General features: G+C 46.4%; 1 protein-coding gene across 3 annotated transcripts in view; it reads right to left on the bottom strand.

Moving 5' to 3' along the window:
- Nucleotides 1–21661, bottom strand: part of SKA3 (spindle and kinetochore associated complex subunit 3) — a 1028231-nt gene that overhangs the window by 949323 nt on the left and 57247 nt on the right. The window lies entirely within an intron of this gene.

Below are 21661 nucleotides of genomic sequence, written 5' to 3'. Positions count from 1 at the left end.
GTTTGGGGAACAATTTCAAGAAAGTTGGGTCATGGTGTAGAATTCCCCAATTCTTTTTAATAATATTCTCAATTTGTTGGCTCTGTCTGGAATATTTAGAAATGTACAGTAACGGCGGAGAAGTAGCTCCTCCTTTTGATTTAAAGAGTTGCTCTTTAGAAATTGGCGCTGCTCTTGCTTCTGCCTCCCCCAGTACTCCCTCTGGATAAGCGCATTTGGCAAATTTGTTGACAATTGCTGAACTTTCTTTGGCGAATACTCCAGAGTCTGAAATAATCCTTTTAAGCCTAAGTATCTGCCTGTAAGGTAAACTCTTTGTCGCTCTTTCGGGTGAAAGCTGGCGAAATGTAATAAATTATTCACGTCTGTTGGCTTATGCTAAACCGTGGTCATGATTTTGGCATTTTCAATGCATAATTGTACATCGAGAAAATGTAGAGTGAGATTCCCAACCTCCATAGTGAATACATGGATGTACTTGGTTCAGATATTCAAAAAAACATAAGATCTTGCCTAGAGCCACACCAAATTCCAAATATAGAGTCGATAAATCTTCTGCATATTAGAATCTTTGTTGACCATTCTGGGTGCTCCAACACAAACCTCATTTCAAATACATACATGAAATATTGGCATACGCCGGGGCCATGGCTGACCCCATAGACGTGTTAATATATATAAGAGACAGAGCTCAGGGGACAGGTTGTACACTAAACTGTAAAAGTAAAAAAAACATAAATCTTTAATGTAATACACATACAAAAATGTAAATCACTCAACAAATAAACACTATCAAAACAGTAAAAGTTAAGAACATCAACTAAAAAACAAGGATTTCGTCACTTCCCATCAAATGGTCAAATGGCATATAAGTACATAAGTACATTCAACAAACAAATGACAATGTACTTCAGTTTCTGATTAGTATTTGATAACATCAATTATTCTGATCCTGTACATATCCAGGACATTGTCTCGACATGTTTCTGTTCATGGGAGGATTACTCAGTGAACATTCTTCAGGAGGGTTGATCAAGATTACGAAAATCCAATTTAAAAACATCAACTGTTATCTGGGTATAGAAGTATGATATACACGTACAACCTGTCAACATAAAAAGAGAGGGGACAGATGAGGTGCTAATGAATAGCTAAGGTGTCTCGGTCTACAACCCCAGTAGGGGAAATGGGAGAACCAAACGTCGGATTATAATTACCTTTCGTGGTGCTCGTGGGGGCTCTCAACGTGGATCAATATAGTTGGAATCAGCTATTCGATTGCTGAAAAACTGTAATGAATACATGAAAACCTAAATGAATGGTTTTCAAGAGAGCTCAAAAAACACTGTTCGAGACAAACAATATGTCACGGTCATGAATCAAAGTCCGTTAATCCAATGGCGCTCACCTGTTTGGTGCTCCTATGCGTAAAATAGTTGTAAAAGGTGCAGAGGGTGACTCATCAGCTCGCTCTGCTTTTAAGGGACACGTTCGAGCCACTCTTCATAAATCAGTGTCAAGGCGTTCTTACGGTAAAGAGATCCTTAAAAAACAAATCATGTAGACAACCAGGCTCATAAGATGTCTACCAAGTGCCAATAACTGTGAGCAGGAATCTTAGGAGTCAGTGAGGCCGTTCGGTAATCGGTGGACTGAACAAGTGGACTCTGAAAGGTGGAGTGTACCCCATTAGTGTCAGAAGGAGTACTAGTACCAACACCTCTTTTATATTGACACGGACACAGCTGGCTAGATAGCGCATATTCCATTTAAGGTGACAAGTAAACCAGTCCAAACCAATCAGAACAGTCCCAGGGGTGTGTGGGTCCGTGCATAACACCCTCGAACAGTGGGAAACCTCAAGAGCCAAAATTAGTGCAAATATTACTATCTCCTAACGCTCGGATATCTATGAAAGGGTGTCCATCCAAAGGTTCGGTACTATTACTCCTTCTGACATTAATGGGGTACACTCCACCTTTCAGAGTCCACTTCTTCAGTCCACCTATTACCTAACGGCCTCACTGACTCCTAAGATTCCTGCTCACAGTTATTGGCACTTGGTAGACATCTTATGAGCCTGGTTGTCTACATGATTTGTTTTTTCAGGATCTCTTTACCGTAAGCACGCCTTGACACTGATTCATGAAGAGTGGCTCGAACGTGTCCCTTAAAAGCAGAGCGAGCTAATGAGTCACCCTCTGCACCTTTTACAACTATTTACACATAGGCGCACCAAACAGGTGAGTTCCATTGGATTAACAGACTTTGATTCATGACCGTGACATATTGTTTGTCTCCAACAGTGTTTTTTGAGCTCTCTTGAAAACCATTTATTTAGATTTTCATGTATTCATTACAGTTTTTCAGCAATCGAATAGCCGATTCCAACTATATTGATCCACGTTGAGAGCCCCCACGAGCACCACGAAAGGTAATTATAATCCGACGTTTGGTTCTCCCATTTCCCCTACTGGGGTTGTAGACAGACACCTTAGCTATTCCTTAGCGCCTCATCTGTCCCCTCTCTTTTTATGTTGACAGGTTGTACATGTATATCATACTGCTATACCCAGATAACAGTTGATGTTTTTAAATTCGATTTTCGTAATCTTGATCAACCCTCCTGAAGAATGTTCACTGAGTAATCCTCCCATGAACAGAAACATGTCGAGACAATGTCCTGGATATGTACAGGATCAGAATAATTGATGTTATCAAATACTAATCAGAAACTGAAGTACATTGTCATTTGTTTGTTGAATGTACTTATGTACTTATATGCCATTTGACCATTTGATAGGAAGCAACAAAATCCCTGTTTTTTAGTTGATGTTCTTAACTTTTACTGTTTTGATACAGTGTTTGTTATTTGTTGAGTGATTTACATTTTTGTATGTGTATTACATTAAAGATTTATAAGTTTTTTTACTTGTAGAGTTTAGTGTACAACCTGTCCCCTGAGCTCTGTCTCTTATATATATTTACATGTCTCCCTCCTGGGTATAGACAGAGTAGTTAGTTGAGTTTCACGCTTTGAGTGGACTACTGACTACCGGGATTCCTCTAGAATTAAGAAAAGACTCCATAGATGTGCCAGAAGCTTAGGCATAACATTTCCCTTGGTATCGAAAGAAGTTGTTAAACAAGATGATGTTAATCCGTTCTTTAACAAATTGCTTTTCATATCCCACATTCTCCAAGCGTAATAGTAGCCATTCTATAGCCTCAATTCCCTTGTCATGTGGAATGGACGTCTACAGACTGCACACGTCCAGAGAGAAGAGTAGACAATCTGATGATAAGCTAACCACCTCTTGTATACATTTCAAAAAGTCAGTTGTATTCCTTAGATTGGTCCAAATGTTCCAACCTATCATTTTAAAATGTTGTCCACATACATAGCCAATGGATCTAGGATGCTGTCATTGCCTGCAACAATAGGCCTCAATGGTGGTTTTGAGCAGTTTTTGTGAATTTTGGGCAGGGAATCGATACACGAGAAAGTTCTTAGTCTTCTCGGTTATCCAATCCAATTAAATGCCTTCTCAATAGTGGTATTGATGAGTGATTTCATGTCAAAAGGGGTAGATATTTTACATTATTGAGTGGAGAAATTTGCAACTATGATCGTTGTCTTTTTCGTAGGTTCAGGACTATGGTGTTTCGTATTAAGAATTGGAAGGAAGATGGGATAGGGCCTTCCCTGTCCATGCAAGTTCCTCGTGTGAGACAATCTCTGTTAGATACTCATAGGCACCTACCATAAGACAGGGGAGTAGCCTGTATAACACGTAGCACATATGCCTTAACCTGCATGGAACTCATAGTATACTATACATAGTAGAAAATGTGGAGTGGTGATTGGCATTCTCACTATTTGAATGATATGTTTTTAGACATAATGAGCCATTTAAAATCTGATGGTATTGCAACCAGGGTGTTGCCACAGTATATGGATGAATACACTGGGAAGAGTCACTTTCGAAATTGGTGATGCACTACTGTGCCTAGGAATGTAGGAACAAGAAGTCAACATTAATGAAATCTGGCTTTTACTTTGTTCTATTTTGTTCTACCGTATACCCACAGAAGCCCACTCCTGAAGAAGGGGTAAAACGCCCCGAAACATGTAGAGTATGAAGGACTTCGCAGGAAGTACTGCTTGCTGCCTGGAAGCTATATACAACAAAAGGGGTACTGGTAACGCATGGGACGGCCCCTAAAACCTCATAGGGAGTTAAGTCCTGTATGGGTCCTATTCCCGAAATAACCTCATTGGTTATGTAGAACACTACACCCATTTGTATATTTCAAAGTCATAACCTCACATAACGAGTTTTGTGTAAGATAAAAAACATATTTAATACAAGATATTTATACATACAATTAAGTCAAACATGTAATACACATACATAACAATAAGTGAAATCATTGAAATCATATATTAACTGGTTGAAGTCATATACTACACATGTATATAACAATAGGTGAAATCATTGAAGCCCTGTATTAACTGTCAAATCAACACTTTTAACCAAACAAGGCCAAAGGGCAAAATACAGGAGAATAAAGAAAAAAAGAAAAGGGAAGATGCCAGACCAAAGCCGGACATAAGTAGGAGTTCTTAAATTGTTTTCAAGCTTACACTATTACTTAATAACAATAAGAGTTCCTAGAATACATATTCCTTTGAAAATGAAATCCCAGGTTGAAAATATTAGGAAGCTGGGATTGGGTCTGCCAACGCACCAGAGGGGAGTTTTCAGAACCCAAAGTAATAAATGCCACTGCTGTGTGTCCTAAGCAAATAAAGCACAAGGGGCAGGGTTCGAGACCCAAAATGGGTGAGGCGTGTTAGTTAAGAGCCTCCAATGTCCTCTGATCAAGAAAGTGCGTTTCGGCGGTGGTAACAGTGCGGAGAAAGTTGAATCTTCACAGTTGAGAGACTGTTCTGCCTTCGTCAGGGCAATAAGTAGCAAGACCCTGTTCTAGTGAGATGAAGGAAAAAAATAGAAAACAAGTGCATAAGGGTATAGAAGAAAAAAGAAAACGAATTGCTGTCAATAGAAATACAATGTAAAGAGGTTATGAGACAAACATATACAAACTTGAGTTTCAAGTGTAGGGAAAATACACAAATGTATGTGTGCAAGTATAAGACCATGTTCCTGTATGCACTGAACTATTAAGGGCCATGTAAGGTTGAGCCTCTAATCCAGGGAGTACTCGGACAAATTGCAGAAGAATCCCTGTCTGGTAAAATATGAATAATGGCCCTTGGTCCCTCCCAGGGGGTCCTAAACGACCCAGGGCCCCGGCCCACCACATGCATCCCCGGGTAGTCCCCATGGTCTGAGGGCACGGAGGGAGGCAGGAGAGGGGGAATATCCAATCATGCGGGATTCAAAATAAAAGGGGGGGGTGTAGCTTACCTAGAGTGGTACCAGGAGAACTCGCTGTAGATAAATCGGTTCTCATGTGCTCAAACGAGAAGATGGGATGTGAGTCGAAACCAGCTGATTAGCTAAAGGTAGCCGTTTGGGAAGAGCGCAAACCCTAATTGTGGGAAAACAGGAGAAGCTGGACCTAAAGGAACCGACAAAAAATGTTTGTTATTTTATCATGAATGGTAAACATTCCTGTGCCCGAGGGGCAGGAAATACATAAGAGGTACTCCGATGCGCTGAAAGTGGAGGTTACCTTGAAATGGATCCTCTGCAGAAAGTTTTAATGCGGGAGCTTGCTCCGCGCAAAGGGAGCGTCTGTGTCTTTCATAACATGGAGGCTGCGTCTTAAATCATGTAAGGGCACATTCAGATGTGCTGGCTCTGAAGTGTGGAGAAAGAAAAAGAGAGAGTCTATGAGGCAGTGAAAAGAACCGCATCTGCTATGAGATAAGTGCATCGCCGTCAGGGCCCGTAGAAGACCTGTAGTGTGTGTGAGAGAGGGTGAAATACCTGGGAGCGGGTTAGGAAGTAGCTCCGAGTCGTCTCGAGGGAACTGGAGCGGCTGTGAATGCCGTCGTGTCCCATGCGCTGCGTTCGTGGAAATGCAGCTACAGACTGCACTGAAAAAATGCGAGCTGACGGCGTCCGTTGCTATGGCAACGATGTCACGTTCGGGAGGGCTCGCAAGACAGGGCCCGTATTGGTTGGTTGGAAAGGTATCCAATCCAAGGGCCCTATGGGGTTGCCAGGTCCGGGGGTGTGTTGTGGATAGCCAATCAAAGTGCGGCACGTCCACATGTCGGAAGGTAGGCTTCAGAGGTGCCCTAAAGAAGAGGAACACGGGGAGACATGAAGCCGGGATGAACCAGAAAACAAACAGCTTGGTTCTTCGTGAGTACCAAATCGCAAAATCTAGAGGGGAAGTGTGTATATTTATGAGCACTAAACTATATACACATGAAAGTGCCTGTAGGAAATACCGTCGCCCTCTACATCAGACGGTGTTCCTATATCCGTCCGTCTGGGACGCGTCCCGCACATGATGACAGTGTTGGAACGGGTACCCCTAATTGGATGTAAAAAATGCCTGACATCGCGGGAGGGGAGTGTGGACCGCGTGTGTGAAAGGCGGACATCGCCCCATCCACTATCGAAGTAGAGAAAACCCCGGGGGTGTCTCAAACGAAAAAATGGAGGGAAGGAGCCGAGAACACTAGTGTGTAGTTACGGATAAGTCAAAAGGCCCACAATCCCTGGTTAAAATGGAGATTGCTCGTTGAGACCATTATCCAACGAATCCAATCTGTAGATCCATCGCTTTTCTAGTTCCAAAAGTCTGTTGTGAATATTGGGACCTGTTTGTATCCTGTCCAGAACCCACCAAAGGATGTCATCAGGGGAATGTTGATGGGAAAGATAGTGTGTGACCAGGGGGGGAAGTGGTGTTCTTGCATCGGATTCTGGAACGATGTTCTGATATGCGGGTGCCAACATTCCGCATGGTTTGGCCGACATAGCGCAGACCACGTGGGCATTCAATGCAATATACCGCTTGGCTGCTTTTGCAATTGGATTGATTGTTCAGCACCCATTGTCGATCACCAATCCTAAACGTTTGGATTTTCTTGGTAAACTTGCATACCGAGCAGGCCCTGCAGGGGTAGTGGCCAGTAACTTTACGCAGGTTCCAAAGACCTGTGCGTGGTGGTATTCGTGTAAATGAAGAGTGAACAAGGTGTTCCTTAATATTCCTCGTTCTTTTGAAGGCGAACCGAAGAATGGGTTCGTCCACGAGCTGTAGTTTTACAATGGGCCAATATTTTCGAATCACCTTTTTCAAATCAAAAGTGTTGGGGCCATGTGAAATCACACATGTAAGTCTTTCCTCATTGGGTTCATTAGTATCGGTTCTGGGTGTTAAAAGGAGATCTCGATTGGTAAAACGAGCCCTTTTGGTAGCATTATTCACCAATTTTTTGGGGTATCCACGACTTCGCAGACGTACACACAATGAGTTTGCATTGTCGTAAAAGTCATTGAGAGAAGTGCAATTCCTTCTAATTCTGAGTAATTGACCGTACGGAAGATTTTCTTTGATGTGTTGCGGGTGGTCGCTCTTATAATGTATAAGTGTTTTGCGATCCGTGGTTTTTCGAAAAAGGTTACAAACAAGTTTATTATTAAGACCTGAAATTTCAAGATCTAAAAAGTGTATCTGTGTGGCGCTGGATTCCATAGTAAATTGAATATTAGTGTTCCGTGTGTTTAGCTAATCAAAAAATAATTGGAGAGATGTCTTGTCTCCGGACCAAATGAAAATGATATCGTCTATGTAGCGATGCCAATGGGATATCTTCGAGAGCATAGGTTTGTTTGGCTAAAAACATGTTGTTCTTCGAATGTGGCCATGAATAAAATTGCTAAACTGGGTGCAAAGGTAGCACCCATGGCCGTACCCTTGATCTGTAAATAAAATTGATTGTCAAACGTGAAAAAGTTTTTGCCTAAGGCAAAGGTTGTTAGTTCTATAATGAATTCTGGTGGCACCCAAGGTGAACCCGTGTGAATTGCCTCTTGTGTCAAATGCTCATATATACAGTCTATCGCTGCATCCTGTGGGATAGATGTATACAGGGCCTTGATGTCCATGGTTACTAACAGTTGTTCTGAGGAGTTGAAGTCCAACTGTTCGAATACTTGATGGTATGCATTGTGTCCCGTAGGTACGACTTTGTTTTAATGCTTAATGGTTTGAGGAAGTAATCGATAAATTGGCCTATTGGTTCTAAAATCGAGCCACAGCCGGAGACGATTGGTCTCCCCGGTGGGTCCTCAGCATTTGTGTGTATCTTAGGGAGGGCATACAAACAGGGTGTGCGACCCGGAGATGTGGTCAGGAAACTTGCCTCCTTGTCAGTGATCCAATCCCTTTCTCGGGCGTAGTTCACCATTTCAGAGATTTCTAGTTGCATTTCTCTGGTGGGGTCCTTTCTAAGGGTTTGGTAACTGACACCATCTTGTAGTAGAGTCATGATCATATGAGTGTATTGATCAATGGTCATAAGCACAATCCCTCCTCCCTTATCGGCTGGTTTAATTACCAGATTGCGATTACTCGAAAACTCCTTCAGGGCTTTTCTTTCGCCCGTGGTCAGATTCTGATGAATTTTGTTTTTGTGCTTCTTAAGCAATCTAATATCTCGCAAAACACACCTCTCGAAGGTGAGCAGGTCGTTGGGTACCTGGTTGTCTGAGGGTGTGAAAGAAGATTGTGGATGCAAACCTGTGTCTGGAATAATATCTTGACCATTATGATCCTGGAAAAAGACACGAAGTCTGAGACTACGCAGAAAACGGCATATCTCCATTTCTGTTTTATACCAGTCAGTGTCGCTAGTGGGTACAAAGGAAAGACCTTTAGTTAGAAGAGAGATTTGGCATGGAGAGATATCAAATTTTGGCAGATTGAAAATCGGTAGTTGATTATTGTCCAAGGTCTGATTTATCGTCTGCGCCTCCTGGGGCGTCGTCGTTGTCCTTGATAAGGGGTGTTCCAAAATGGGGGACCCCATCTTCCTCCCTGTCCTCTGCCTAAAAAAGGGAAAGATGGAGGGTAGGGGCTCTGAAAATGTGGTTTTCCGAAGTGTTGGGGCTGGTAGGGCGGGACGTTCTGGTATGGGCTTCCCCCTGAGGACCCAGAACTACTTGATCCTGAGAACGAGACTTTACCTTGTCTGCCTCTCGCCGGTGATTGGGGTGAATTCCCTTGTTTTTTTAAAGAATCAATGTAGCCGTCTGCCTTATATGGATAGATGACTTCAGTCTTGAAATCTTTAAGGTCTTTGTTTAATTTGTTTGTTTTCTTGGTTAAGGTGTTGGTCTTAAATTGTTCAAATTGTTTATTAATGTTTGAGAGCTGTGTCTCTATGTCCGTGAGTAACGTATTATCCTTAAATTTTGTTTCTTCTAATGTTAGATTTCTCTGTAGTTCTATGCTGATAGGTTGTGCAGTGGTAATAGTGAGGACCATCAGGTCCCGACTGCATTTGGTAGCAATGAAGCTGAAGTTGGAAGTATACTCTTTATCTTCTAAGAATAACCTGGGTTCATTTCGCACTATGAGTCCGCTGGGTATAATGTTTTTTTTTCAAATATTCCCTCAGGAAATGCCCATGGAGTTCAGTGCGAAAAGTCTTCTTTTTCAATTTCAATAAGTCCTCAGCTGTTGGAGGGCTGATTAGGGTCTGGAGGGTCAAATAGAGAGGGACCGCGAGTTAACTCAAGGGTTTCCTCTTCTGAGTAGCTTAAGGTTGCGTTCTCGGCCATATCCGGGTCTCCCGACCCTGGGGCTGCGAGAACACACAGGTGGGGGGGGCCCAGGTGGAAGGAAAAACTGGTGGAGGACTGGAGTGGTCTAACTCTGGAGGAGTAAGGCAATGACAAGGAAGGAAATGCTTTACTTATAAGCCTGAGTGTGGCTATAGTATATAGGTCAGTGATGTCCCTGACCTGTGGGATACCCGACCACTGGAACAACCCTGGTTGTCTTGTAACATATGTTTCGAAGGGAGGGGCCACTCAGGGGTGGCAGTGGTCTGCCCTCGGGGTAGCGTACCAGTGAAGGGCTAGTAAGACTTGTATATACAACAAAAGGGGTACTGGTAACGCAGGGGACGGCCCCTAAAACCTCATAGGGAGTTAAGTCCTGTATGGGTCCTATTCCCGAAATAGGAAGCTGCTGCCTGGAAGCTCTCAGCTGTGCCCTGCATCATTTCAGCAAAAACGGTATTATTGGCATTTTTTGCAGTAGAGCATTAAGCTCTGCCCCCTATTACCCAGAACCCTTCTTTAACACCAGTGCGCACGCACCAGCCGAAGTACCAGGAAGTACTGCTTGTCACCTGGAAGCTCTCAGCTGTGCCATGCAGTATTTCAGTGAAGTACGCTCCCTTTCCTCTGACCTCGCTTGGAAAGAACCCAATATCATCTATTGAGCTAAATGGGCTTTATACTTACCCTATTTTTTGTTTTTTCTGTATTACAGAACTGTATTATTGGCATTTTTTGCTGTAGAGCGTTAAGCTCCACCCCCTGTTACCGAGAACCCTTCTTTAACACCAGTGTACTCGCACCAGCCGAAGTACCAGAAGTACCGCTTGACAGTGAGGCATGCGAGCGGTGAGCAAGTAACGTCGTACTTTTTTTTTTTCTTTTTTTTACTGCGGGTGGTTCAGGAAAGGAAGGAAACAGTGCTGCAGCGTTACCCTCAATCTATAGTACAGAAACACGTCCAGTGCCGACAGAGCTCCCCTTTCCTTCAGTTGAATGACGGAGACAAACTTCCCATCAGGGAACAGCTCTCCCCATGTGGTGACACACATCCGCTTCATCATAGCCACATAACACTCCACACTAGTCAGGGGAATCCCAGGAATAAACAATGGTGGGAGTTTCGGTGAATAAAGAATACCACCACTGGTTGCCCTCTCCAGTAAAGCCCAAGCCCAGCATGTCAGCCCCACCAAGTTCTGGGGAATCCGGGAGCGGCTCGGGGCCGTCAGAATGACCGACCTCAACAACGCTGGGGACGCGATTGATCTCTCTATCACCACGTGTCTATGTTCCGTTGCCATTCCATACCAGTACTGAAGATAACTGGCCTGTGCCACTTTATAGTGTAACTCAAAATCAGGCAGTGCCAACCCACCCTCACGAACTGGCGCCGTAAACTTCTCCCAGGAGACCCAAGCTTTCTTGCCCGCCCATATGAAATGCACCACTGATGACCGGAGATCCCGAAAGTATTTTTGGGATACCTTTATAGGCACGTTCAGAAATACGTACAAAATTTGGGGAGAATAGTCATTTTAACCACCGAGATCCTGCCGTATAGATTAAGCGGGAGTGAGGTCCAACTCGCCATCGCCTGTCTAGCCGAGTCCAGCGCTTCCACATAGTTCATAGCATATACCACCCTCTCTTCCCTCGCTACAGTGAACCCCAAATATCGAGTGCTCTGTAGATCCCACTGGAATCCCCAATTATCTCGAAAGTGAGACACCCCACCCGTCAATGGAAAAATAACAGACTTACTGGTGTTTATGCGGAGCCCCGAGAGTTCACCAAAACGCTGTAGATCCGACATAATAGGGTCTAACGATGGATGAACAGGACCATGTCGTCCGCATATAACGATATTACCACCTTATGAGTATGCAGCTGAACCCCTCGCTGTAAATGAAACTCGCGAACCCACTCTGCCCAGGGCTCTATGCCAGGGCAAAGAGCAAAGAGGATAGCGGGCAACCCTGGCGTGTCCCCCGCTCAAGCAGTACTACCCTAGTGTTCCACCCATTCACCCTCACCCTAGCTACCGGGTCAGTATATAGAAGTGACACCAAGGATATAAAAAAAAAAACTTACCCAGGCCCAGCCTCTGTAAAACAGTAAATAGAAACGGCCATTCAACAGAATCAAATGCCTTAGTGGCATCCAACAGGATCGCCACCATCGGGTCTTCTGCCGGCAACGCCGACATCAGGCTAAACATCCTCCACAATCCGAAAGAGGTCGACCGACCCGGAATAAATTCCGCCTGATCGGTCGTCACCAAGGTGGGCATTAGCGGCGCTAGTCGTCTCTCTATGATTTTCGCCAAGATCTTATTATCAAGATTGATAAGCGAAATTGGGCGATATGATGAGCAGTCCCCCCTCTGGCTTCCCGGGCTTCAAAAGTACACCCACTACAGCTTCCCTAAGTGTGTCTGGTAAGCGCCCCATGGATATTGCCTCCTGGTACATTAACAACAAGCGCGGTGCCAACCTCTCAGCGTAACACTTAGAATTCGGCTGTAAAGCCGTCAGAGCCCGGAGACTTCCCGCCCGGCAGAGATTTAATAGCATCCACCACCTCCTCCAATGTCACCGGCCCATTCAACCCCTCCCTCTGCTCCTCTGAGCACCAATATAACCCCACTTCATCGAGAAACGCTTCCAGATCCGCCTGTGTCGCCGCTAACTGTGATGAATACAGATGGCCATAGAATTCCTCGAATTCATGGGCGATGCCCTCGTCTTCATAATGATCGACTCCTTTCCCATCCGTATTCACTGTCACCCTATTATCCCGCCCACCCAGTCGAGTCATCCTAGCGAGCGACCACCCCGGGGCCTGCCCCTCGCCATATTTCCGAGGAGCTACCTTATCCCACATATATTTAATCTCCCTCTGAGCCAAGGTCTGAACCTCCTGCAACTTCCGCTTGATGGTACCCTGTTGAGTCTGATTCGGAACGGGGGTCCCCTCCTGTAGCACCCGTATTTCCTCCTCCGTATCAGCCAGATCTTTCTGCAGCTTTTTCAGGATCCCCAGCTCCTTGGCTATACATTCACCCCTAATCACTCACTTAAATCCTTCCCACAGGATGCCAGCAGATGACACCGACCCATCGTTGACCTCAAAGTATGCATCTATGGCCTTCGCCAATTCCTCCTTAAAGACCCCATCCGTAAGCACCTCACTCTTAAACCTCCAAGGAGGCCTTACCTTATCCCAACCTTCCAAACAGATCGACAACAGAACTAGAGCATGGTCGGACAGAGTTCAGGCCAGAATACCCACCCCAGCGGACCGACCCATGGTTGCCCGGGACACCAGGAAATAATCCAGTTGAGTGTGAATTGGCTCACCCCAGGGTTCCTCACCCACCAGAGGTCTTCAATATCCCACACTGGACACATGCCTCGAATTTTAATAGAGGTCCTATTACCTGAGCGCGCCGCACTCCCCACTTTATCTAGGGATGCGTCCAAAACAGAATTAAAGTCCCCAGCCCATATGATTTCCCCCTCGGGAAGTGTCCCCAATTGCCACTCTATCCAGTCTAGGGGCTCTGTGGTATCTTGGTTAGGACCATAATAACATATCAATGTATATAATCTCCCCTGGATAACCCCCTGCACTATCAAGACCCTGCCCTCTAAGTCTTTCACCACTCTGATCAACCGAAACCCCACCGATCTATGTACCAAGATACATACACCTCTAGAATAAGAGGAATAAGAAGAGAAATCTCTATGGCACCCCCAGCTCTTACCAAACTTATATTCAGATACCAGTGTCAAATGGGTCTCCTGAAGGAAGGCCACCCCAATCCTATGTCGTTCCAAATATTGTAAAACTTTCCGGCATTTAGGCAAACTGTTAAGTCCCCTGACATTCCAGGTCATGAAATGTACTGTCGCCATTTGCAGATGATTAACCATACACTCCCCCTGCTCCAGTAGACCCCGCAGGCCCCTAAACCCCCAGTGCGTACCATCGGTTCCCCCCTTTTCCCCTCCCACCTCCCCATTCTACCTACAACCCCCAACTCGTCAGTGGTTGCTCCCTCCCCCCACCCCACCACACCCCACAACAAAGCCCCCCCACCCACGCTGGAACACCCAACTTTCCAGCACCCCAACATCCGCCAACGTATACATGAACAGCTTGCGCTCAGGGGGCAACTACGAGCCCAACCCTCCTTCGCACCCCCGCAGGATAACTGTCTCTGCGCTCAGATCAGTCATTAACTGCCCAAAACGACGGCAACATCAACCAGCTTCTTCTGTGTTTGAAGGGAGTCAGGCCTCACCCATCCGTGATCTGGGAGACCTCGGCAACATATCAAGAAAAGAGGAGGCTTCCTCCGGAGACTGAAAAAACAATGACTTCCCATCGTGAACCACCCGTAGTTTGGCTGGGAATAACATTGCATATTGCAGACCTTTGTCCCTCAGTCGTCATTTCTTAACTTTCAAAAAAGATTTCCTGGCAGCTTGCACTTTATCAGAAAAGTCCGGGAAGAGTTTGATCACGTTCCCCTTATAAGACAAAGTACCTTTCTCTCTAGCTTTCCTAAGTGCCACATCCCTATCTCTATAATTCAATAGTTGGGCAATCAGCAGACGAGGCGGGGCTCCCGGGATCGGTCTCCGGCCATTGGGGATCCTATGCGGCCTCTCCACAACACAGAGCGGGGAGAAGCCGTCAAGAACCCAGGGTTTCCCGCAGGATTTCCTCCACCAGTGCCTCCATGTCCCTTTGACCTGTCAACTCAGATAAGCCGATAATTCGTATATTATTCCGGCGGGATCTCGATTCAAGGTCGTCCTGCTTCTCCCGAAGCTCTTTCAGGGCTTTCCTGACCTCTGACATTTCCCCAGAGACCGCTGTTGCCACACCTTCTACTCCCGACAGACGCCCTTCCGCCTCGTCCAGCCTCTCCCCATGTTTGTCTAACCGGACCTGCATGTGGTCCACCTTGCAAGTCAAGGTATCTAGTTTGCCATCCAAAGATTGTATCCCAGACTGTAGCTGTAGCAGCATAGCCTTAATGTCCTAAAAAGCAGCCACTGTATCCGGCTCGGGCCCCGTGCCTGGTGTTTGCACCATCTCGCCCACCAAACTGCTACTCTTGACCTGCGCAGACATCTCAAAATTTAATTTGGACTGCTGTTTACCCCCTTTCCCTGACTTGGACATGGCTGGTGTTAAAACCGGGACCTAGTAGTATTTTTTAGGGTATGATGGCCAAGGCCACCTGCGCTCCCGTCCTCTGATCCAGGTGCCCGGGGTCCAGCAGGAGTCCCATACCAGGTAGGGGAACGATCACCAAGAACCCCCAGGCCCTGTCTCTCCCGGAGAGGGGTGACCACAGATTGCCCTCAACAAGTTCTTGCCCAACTCCACACTGTCCAGCTGGGGCCCTGCCACCTAGCAGCACATCACCACAACTGCCGCTGTGCTCAGTCCCGTGATTCACCGCAGGCCCCTCACGGTTCCAAGCATACCATTAGCCGATTTGTTAAGAGCTGGAAAGGTATGGAAAGAAGGACGCTTCCGAACAATCATCAAACTAGATAGCGTTTTGCAAGTGGGCCATGTGTTTCCCTTGCTATGTGTACTCCTGAGAGGGCCCCCGGCAGATCAACCCTGGGAGAACAACTTGAAGTGCCCGGTAGCACTATTCGAGCAGGCCCTTCAATAACTCAGTGGGCGCACAACGCCGTCCTCGGGACAGGTACCGGATGACTCCGGCGCACGTCCTTCTGGGAGCCGGTGGATCCAACAAGCTCGACCCAGATCTCTTCACAATGCCCCTACCGCTCTACACGGGCCCAACCACCAAGCCCTCTGTTTGCAGGTCTGCTGGCGCACATAGTTCCACAGCCCACCAGAACTGATGTGATGTGCGGGCCGCCTCTGCAGTAAACGCCGCCCGCCGTTGGCGAGAGAGCTGGCCTCCCACAAGCGCTGCCTTCATTTTGGCCAGTCAGAGCAGGGGGGGTGAGCGCCCCGCGGCCGGACGGGCAGCATCACCCAACCGGCCCCAGGTCCTGCGCCAGTGCCATGTATGCAGCATCCCCCTTGCCCACCGTAGCTACACACAGTCCGTGCAGTGCCTTGCCGGCCTCAATCCGACCCAAAAATGATCTCCATGGGAGCCTGAAACGGTGCAGCCTCGGATGTCGCCGTAAAAACAGGAGAGCCTCTGCAGAGACCACCGGATAGGAGGTGTGCTGGAGAGCTTCACGGGCCTGCAGCCATCTTGGTCGGGCTCACTAGCATCCCCCAAGAAACGTCCTACTTTGCATACAAAATCAGGGTAAACGTTTTACACTTCTCGTTCGTTTTCCCCCATTACTTGGTTAATCATCTCGGAAATGAGCCCGGTAACATTGTCATGTGGAGAACTGCTTACACCCTAAAAACAGGCATGTCACCTGTGGCTGATAATGCTAAAAATCTCGCACAAGTGAAGCGTCCTCTGCGCAACAAAACTCTTGCTACTACATCTACAAGCAAATCGTTGCTGCCTTGCTCGCATCGCGGAAAAAAAGAATGCATGCAGTCCCCTGACATTAGGCAATTCTATCGGCTGCCTGCTGCAAACACATCTGCAGTCCAACCTTTGACCCTGCAGTGCCCAAATGTTTGCCCTCCGCTCCTAGAAGAGACGAGTGCGATTGAGATTCCCGACTCGCTAATAATAGGCGGAGTACCCGTAAAACCGGCGGAGTCCACCGATCTTGACATACTGACGGCTCTGAGCGCCTCTGATAATTTAATTCTGATTGTGAAAGAAGTGCATTCTACAACTGCCGTTTCAAACACACTGTTACCTGATCACGTAGATCTCATTTCTACTCCGCTCGGATCTACTACACATGCCGATACCCCTCCCTCTGCAGACTCCAACACAGTGTCTGACCCAGTGACTTTGCTGTTTCACTGCAATTCGAATATACATTCTCCAAGCTCTAGTGCTCCTCTCATGGCCCCGAAATTGCCTTCCACTTTAAAAACTCTCAATATTTACTCAGACTCGGTTTATTTTCAGGCTTTGCCTCCGGACTTGAACCACGACTTAGCTCGACTGCTGATGTTTTGTCATTCTCTGCCAAACTCTTCAGTTCTTTCTTTATCTTTTTCGCGTCCTACTCCGCACAAACCCTCTATTGCTCCATACTTCAGTCTGCCTGTTCAAACCCATCCAACTCTTTAGTTGACATTACTTTGAGCGTCATGAACACCACTATTCTATCTCTTGTCAAACTATTTGACTCCATGGACTCTAAAATAAATATGCAATCAGTTCTAATAGGCAAACTTTGATTTCACTATTATTTCAGCTCTAGCTGAAAGAGGTCTTATTCCCTTACGCCCTCCAACCACTTTTTCTAAAAAATTCAACTCACCTTTTGCTGCCCACGTGTGAATTGCAGAAAAAGTTGTTTTTGAAAAGTCCTAATTTGGTACCCCCGGAATTACCATCATTTGATTATGTGAGTCGGCCCAGAGAGGATCCTGAAATCTCCTGCAATTCAATCAAAGATCCTACGGCTGTTACACTCACCTGGTATCCACAGGGACGCCACCCAGCTTGGTTACTCGCTGGTATACTTCTCAGCTTTGCCCTGATGTGGTCTGCGGGTAAGGTTCTGCATTGTGGTAGAATTAGGCGTGCTCTCCGCCCTTCCTTCTTTGCAGGGGCGCATTGTCTTTCATGGGCGTGTGCGGTCCAGTTACTTCACTGACGCCGGCCCGTTTGATATTGTTCAGGTGGTCTTATTGCTGTTCTTTAGTTTTGTTGCTATCCTGCATGCCTTTCTTTGTTTAAAATGTCTCTTTTTTTTCTCCCTTAGGTATGCAGAGCTCCAGCGCGGCGAACTGCCCTGGTTGAGCCCCGCTGGTAAATGATGGCGCATTAAGAGTGCTATGATGCGGTAAGTAAGCGCTATGCGCAGCGCTGCAAAGTCTTGCCTTTGCTAACCTGTGCTTTCCTTCCTTGTAGGTCGCGGTGTTCTTCAGCACGAGTGGAACGTCCGGAGTGGTGCCAGCCGAGAGGCGACCAGCCAGATAAGCCTTTTGAGCAGTTCGTAATTTGTAAATGTCTCTGCAGCTTTCTTTAATGTTGCCTCTATCTTCCTCTTTCAGGCCGTTCTGTCCGGGAGGCGTGCAGATTCGAGGAAGCTGTTCTCAGTAGCTGCAAGTGTTTAAAGAAGACTGCAGGTAAGATGCTGCTGCTAATGATGTTCCTTTTGTCTCCTTGCAGGTTCTGCTTCTCCGAGGTTCGAGGAAATAGCTGGACGCAGTGAGCGTCACGTTGCAAGCTGCAAAGTAACACAAAGCATGTTCTGCAGTCAGGGTGTGGTTTATATAGCCCAGGGAAAGTAGTTCCAGGCCTGCCACACCCAAAACACTAGACCGCATAGTTTGGTTCTTAGGAATCAAGCTATGTGGATGCCTCCATGTTGGCTGACAATACAATAAAGTAGTTCCCATGCACATTGTTGTTCATGGTGTATGAGCCTGGCGCCATAGGCGTCAGGACTGGCGTCATAGGCGTCAGGACTGGCCCCATGAGGGCTTTTGAAGAGGATGCCAGGCTCTAGAGGCCCGAGTCCTGACTCCACCTGGCCAATGGGATTGCCAGAGGGGGTTTTGGGTGAGGGTCGTGACAGCGGCGCCCTCATCAGCACAGAATCTGGGGACTCAGCCCAAACCGTGTGAAGTGCCAAAGAACTGCTCTTGACCGATTTTTTTATTTTTTTTGAGGGGGCAAAAAACAGAAGTATAGACAAGTGTCCATCACAAGAAAGGAAAACAAAAACATGCCTTTGCAGTGCCCTCATTCTAAGACTAAGCAATTTATCAGGAATATCACACTGCCTAAAAAAACCAAGTCTTCATCAGCAGTCATTAAGAAATATTTAAAAATTTCTCAGAGAAAAAAAAAAAAAAAAAAAAAAAAACACAGTGGCAGAAGCAGGCAACTTGGTCATAGAACCTTACGTACCATTGCATGATTTCATTGCTTCTGTTGACCAGCATAAAGGAGAATCTGCTGTTAAGTTTGCTTCACATACCTCTGCTCCAAAAACAAATTTGGAAACATTATTTGCCCTAACTTTTGTGCCCTCCTATGTTGGGCTGCCAACTACTGAAGACCGGCGAGCTGAAATTCACAAAGAAGTCAATCGCTACAGGTCTTCGCAGCACCACCCTATGCTTTGTCTACAAAACTCAAACTCATCTACAAAAATGTATAACAATGACAAATCTCAACCCATTGAATTTACCCATACTGCTATCCGTGTGTCACAATCTGGCAAACGCATGAACTCCTGATCCAACTCATCTCATCATCTGATTATGAGGGGTGGTCCGGCTCCATTTCCGCTTTATGGCCTTAATAGAGCCTCCATTTTAGCGATATATGTAGCTATACCGAGCCTAGAGGACATTGAATTCTCCGATCTTTATCAAACTGAATTTATTGACAACATGGATATGTACATAATTAGGCCCTGGATCCATTCAGGAATTGTCCTTAATACAATCTGGAGAGCAAAAGTAGAACTTTCGGATTTAGGCTTTATCATCTCTCAGGACTTGCCTTCCTCATCCCTTTCATCTCAGATGACAAATGCCCCCCCCCCAAAATCTTTTTGTCATGAACCATCAAACTCGCCCTTCTGGGCCTCCTGGTCCCCGACACGTCAGGGATTACACTCCATAATGCTACCAACATGGCTGCAAGCTCAGAACGCTGCTCACCAGTCTTCATGTTCTACGCAGCGCACTCTATAAAGAGGCCACATCCCTGTGGCCCTGTGCGTCTCAACACTGCTGTTAGCTGTGACCGGACGTGTGCTCTGTACTCTCCCTTGTATTATTCTGTTGTTTCCTGGAACCCCTTCTTCCAATCTACCTTCCCTCCTTATCCAGCCCTTCCCGGAACCCCTGCACCGCCTCCGCGTGCTCCATATCCTTTTTCTGAATTTCCTGGAGTTTTCCCTTGATCCCGGACATCGAAGCTGAGCGAACACTGGAAGCCGAGGACGGCCGAGCGGGCTTGTATAAGACCCGAACCATACGAAAGAAGACTCCTCCTAAAGAAGTCATCAGACAATGAAAACAGGTGAGAAAGGGGGAAACCTGTGTCACTTTTCAGATGTTAGACGACACGCAGCTATGCAATCAGCTGTTCCAGTTTCCAAATTTTCAAGGCTCAGAACCAATGACGAATACCCACATGCATACATTACTTGTAATTGCAGCAACCGTCTCCTATAACAACCCACTGCACTGGGTTTACCTAATACGTCATTGGCAAGCTGGAACATTCAAGGGTTTACTAATCTTCGGATGGTAATACTCGCAAAAAGAAGCAATATGCCGCCATTTTACAGCTATTCAAAACCCATTCCACCAGATAGGGAAAAATATTCACAAAAATGTCCATGTCTCCGATTTACAAGTGAGAGACAGAAAAACACAGCATCGGAAGGAAAAGAGAGATGCACTATTACTTCCAATTGAATTAAATGTAGATATAAGAACTGGCTACATGGGAGAAAAGCCTTTCAATTCCAGAAGGATGGAGAGTCTATGTTGAAGGCAATTGCTCAGAAGAATTCAGTTCAGATCTGGTCACTTCTTAATTAAGCAAACTCATCATCCCAAGACTCCTTACAAATCAACGGAGTCTCGGAATCTCAATGGATAGCCCACTTTAAAACTCTCTGCCTGTCCCTTGCCTACCTCAGCTTCTCCAATTCAGCGCTTCTCCGATAACTTTTCTCTTACTATCTCTGATGAGAACATCTTACATTTCATACACAAATCCAACCAATCAAGAGCCCCAGGACCGGATGGTCTTTCTAATGCAAAGTTCAAAGAACACCCTACAGCTTGGGCCAACATTTTATTAAACATCTTTACACACATTATTCAGACCAAGTCTTTACCAGCGTCTTGGAGACACTCTTTAATAATACCACTTTTTAAAAAGGGTGATAGGCGGGGGCGTGGTTCATAGCTGCCGCGATCGGCATGACTTCCTAGGAGCTCCTGCCTGGCCCAACGCGCCACAAACAACAGCGCCGATCTCTGCCGGATCAATCGCACGAGGGGGTCCCCGCTCTGCTGCCGATTCGCCATGATTCCGCTCATTTTCCGAAACGGGACCCACTCAGCGGCAAGATGGCGGCCGCGATCTCACACTGCGAAGAACAACCGTGAGGGGCGAGGGGCAGGTGAGCTAAAGCAGCCAAAGCCGCCAAATGATCCCAGCCTGCTCGCACTGCCATAGTCTATCCAGCACATTGATATGGAAGCCTGCAGCCGGCAACACAACACCCTGCATTTGCGACCGTCCTGGGTGACCCTCAGCGAAAAACGCCTACGACTACTCTAACAGTGCGGGAGCAACGTTCGAGCTCCAACACATTTCATTTCGGCGGCCCAGTTGGCCATCTTCTAGTACATTGGTGCCACCAGTTTTCCCAGTGGCAGTAGGACGACGTTTCTCCTACTAGTTCAATTCGGGGACGGGGGGGCGGGGGAAATAGGTTATTGAAGGACCAGTCCAAAGCTCGGAGTACCGGTTCACCCAAGATTCGGCCTCCCGATCAACATCACAACATGTAACAACAACAACGTCTATACTACACCAACGCAGCAACCCGGCACCTTTATCAAAAACACAGCTTCCAGTTGGGGACACAGGGCGAAGCATACCCAACGCAGAAGTAAAAGGCAATGGCTGACACAAGCGAGGCAGTAATCCTCTCATGGAACGTCCAAGGCCTGAATTCACCAAGAAAGCGCAGATCAGTGGAACATAGACTGGGGCAATTATCTGGAGACATCGTTCTCCT

Source organism: Ambystoma mexicanum, chromosome 7q (genome assembly GCF_040938575.1).
Source record: "Ambystoma mexicanum isolate Mex_15411 chromosome 7q, UKY_AmexF1_1, whole genome shotgun sequence".
NCBI lineage: Eukaryota > Metazoa > Chordata > Amphibia > Caudata > Ambystomatidae > Ambystoma > Ambystoma mexicanum.
The sequence above is the reverse complement of the archived record's forward strand: the minus strand, read 5'-3'. Positions and strand labels throughout refer to the sequence as shown.